The sequence below is a fragment of the Montipora capricornis genome, chromosome 1 (assembly GCF_036669925.1).
Source record: "Montipora capricornis isolate CH-2021 chromosome 1, ASM3666992v2, whole genome shotgun sequence".
Taxonomy (NCBI): Eukaryota; Metazoa; Cnidaria; class Anthozoa; order Scleractinia; family Acroporidae; genus Montipora; species Montipora capricornis.
In genome coordinates this window covers 2,223,628-2,227,242 of record NC_090883.1, presented here as the reverse complement: position 1 = coordinate 2,227,242, position 3,615 = coordinate 2,223,628, and positions in this window count along the sequence as shown.

The window sequence follows — 3,615 nt, the reverse complement described above, 5'->3', positions numbered from 1 at the left end:
GTCCCTCCCCCAGGGTGCAAATTGCTCATAATTCGGTCTCGCCGAAGATTCAAGTCTCCCGCGTGAATAGTAATCGGCAATTTTGAATTTCCCTCGCGTGTTTAAAGTCTTTGTTTTAGCCTAAATCGTTTTTGACCATACACGGTCAAAAACGATCAACTATAACAATACCTATTGTTCACGAATTTGAGCCGATTTTCTTGATACGAAAAGAAAACAAGAACATTCAATGGCCAAGAATCTTTAATTTACTGAATATGAATGAATATTTTAGATACATGTACATAAAGTGTATTCTAGCTAATAGCTAAAAAAAGCAGAAAGCACACAATGAAAGAGCGAGAGTAGCCAAGGAAACTTGCAAAAAACTCAGTTTTCCTCAGCTCACCATTGAAAATAGACACACTCCAAGTGGTTTGCCTTTTTGTGTTTTCTGGGATGGCAGCGTCAATTATTTCAGTAATTTTTTCCTCCTCAACCTCGGAAAATCTTGAACTTGAAGCCATGTACGTTTGAAGTTGAAGAACACTGCACAGGTTTTATGCGTTATTGTAATAACGCACTCTGTCACTTTGACGTCGCTAGGTAACGGGAACTCACGTGATTAATTTTAACAAATGGCGCGTGCGGATTTTAGACAGTGAACGAAGATTGAATATTAACAGTATTTATTGAGCCATCCTACCGAAATGTCATCAACAACAAACACTTGGAATATCTTCAGAACGGTAAAAGAGATGACCTCGCCTTTGAACGCTCCCGGTTTCTCAATGAACTACGTTCAAAGTGGAGTTAGTGTCACCATAAACTCCGATATTGAGACTCCGCATGATATATAAGAGGGAGCTTTTCTCCTTTCCCTGACATGCGCAAAGGAAAAGAGCGCTGCGCCGGGTCGAGAGTTGACGCAGAGTACGATTTTCACTCCCGCGCGAGCGCATTGGATAGGGAGATCGATATTTTGCCAATTGCGCATGCTCAGAACCAACTTGTATTGCAATCCAAGGGTGGCCACTTAATCATTTTTTTTTTTTCGTTTTACTTCGTGTTATATCCATTTTAACAGCTACTTGCAAACTAATACTTCGATTTTCAATCGAATTATGTGTAAATACAGATAGAACTTAGCAACACAAGCAGAGGCGTTTTTTCCAAGATATGAAGGAACTTACGAATCGACGACGTCCCCCCGACGCCGCCTTTGGCTCACGTCATAGTCCTGCTTCGCGGCCTATTAAATTTACGATGTTCGCAGTAAAGACGACGACGTTCGTGCGTGTGCGGTAAATTTTTCCGCCGTTTCTGAAATTTGTTGTCTTTTCACAAGGCAAGTTGTTCAATCCAAATGCCTAACTTCAGAGATACGAAAGCTCCTATAGCGTACACTTGTCGCACGAACAAGAACGATGTTCACAAGTCAAAAAACCCAGAGTTTCGCTACTGGAACTATGGAAGGTTGGATTTGGATAAGAAAACAAATGACGAATGCCTGGTTGAGTTTCATTTCTATTGGGAGGACATTTATGGACTCCATGTACAGCCTCGATACCTGCACTATGCCCATCCTTGCTTTGAGTTTCACTAGCGATTTTATTTTTAGTTGAACTATTGGCCAACGCCCAGTAGAAGGTCGTCACTTCAATAAAAACAGACCAAAAAAATCAAAAAATCACGGCGGTCAAGAATACGCTCCCGAAAGCGTTACTTGATTTATCCGGCCAAAAAGCACCTGAAGTCGATCGGGACTGAAACTCTGTTAACTAACCTCCTGTCCTGTCCCTCCCCAACCTCGTCGACTTTGGTGCGCGACTTTGGCCAGTGGCCAAGATACAGAGCTCTGGGGAAATCAATTTGAGGGACGATTTTGATTGGCTGTTCTTTTTGTCTTATTGAGCATGCGTAAAAGAAACGAAAGTGAACAGAGCTGAGTGAGCGTAGTTTCCGCGCAACGCACCCCGCAGCTGTTTACAAGTAAAAATGTTACAAATAAAAGTTTCCAATGAAATGGCTGACGACACTCCAACTAAACCCGCGAACGCTTCTAAAACAAATTCTGCCGCTGCAAAATTTTGACTGCTTATGTTTACGATGCCCTGTTGTTCGTAGGAAAATCTCGGGACTAAGGAATTGGAAAATTCTTTGTAGAGATAACGGGGATGAAAGCCCCGCATATTTGAACTTGCAATTAATGAACAATTTTAAATCTAACAAAATAATGTTTGCAATCAAATTTGCTCGATAATTTCCTCCAAAAACGTGTTTGGATCGAGAAAAAAAGAAGAATGCTTTCTAGCGGCTAACAACACCGCAACTAAACCCGCGAACGCTTCTAAAACAAAATTCTGCCGCCGCTGTTGTTGTTGCAAAGTTTTGACAGCTTATGTTTACGAAAATCTGCGTATGACTGCGTATGCTAACGAAAGTCTCAGGACGAAGGAATTGGGGATAGAAGGTCGCCAAAATCATTATGCATTTTCCCAGTATGTCTGTCGGCAATGTTCCCCCCAAAAAAAGCGTTTGCACAATTTAAAGCTCTCTGCATGGATTCCGACAAACAGCAACGCGATAAAAGCACTAAACTGAGATTTCTGACAGAAAAAGAGGGGGAAGCTTGAAGAGAGCCCTTCGGGTCCGGCAGAATCGCCGTTAATAGAGCACATGCGCACTAAAACGGGAAGCCAGTTTTTGGCCAAAAAATGGATTCCCCCAGAGCTCTGAATTTTGCCGCTGTCTAAAAAGTTCACGGGCTCAGGGAACGAGATTGTTGCGACTCCGGCAAGTGTGCATAACGGCATGCGCAGCAAGCATTTGGCTAGCCTGCGATCGGAGACGTATTTCCGGCGGTCTGCGTTCGCAGGCTAGCACCCAACCTGGGGAGGCGCGGTGGCCTCATGGTTAGTGTGCTCGACACCGGATCGAGTGGTCTGGGTTCGGGGCCTGGCCGGGGACATTGTGTTGTGTTCTTGGGCAAGACACTTTACTCTCACGGTCCTTCTCTCCACCCAGGTGTATAAATGGGTACCGGCGTAATGCTGGGGGTAACCCTGCGATGGACTAGCATCCCATCAAGGGGGGAGTATAAATACTCCTAGTCGCTTCATGCTAGAGAAACCGGAGATAAGCGCCGGCCTGATGAGCTTTCTGGCTCGTAAGCAGAGACTTTACCTTTTAGGCACCCAATCTAACGGCGCCGTTATGCAAACGTCGTCGATTACAGCCGTCGTCATTCGGAGGCTGTCTTCACAAGGAGTGTCAGTGACCTACGAGTGGAGGCGTATTGGTTATATTAGCTAGGTCCCACGTTTTTGGTAGTAATTTATTATTTTTCATTAGAAACAAAACGTTCTTACATTCCTTAATTCAATAAGGTCCTCAACTGTCGGAAAAATATAACAAATTTGACAACGTCGAGAGGAGAAATATAGAAAATATATACACATAACAAATGTCATTGAACTAACGCCCACCAAACTACAGACATGCCGGGAAGTTGAAAACTAGTAAGATCGAATTGGATCGGTTCAGAGTCTTATTTGTGGAAAGTCCCGTAACTTTTCGAGTATCACAATTCCCTCTGTATATTAAGAAGGGAGAGGATTTAAGTCATCAAGTATC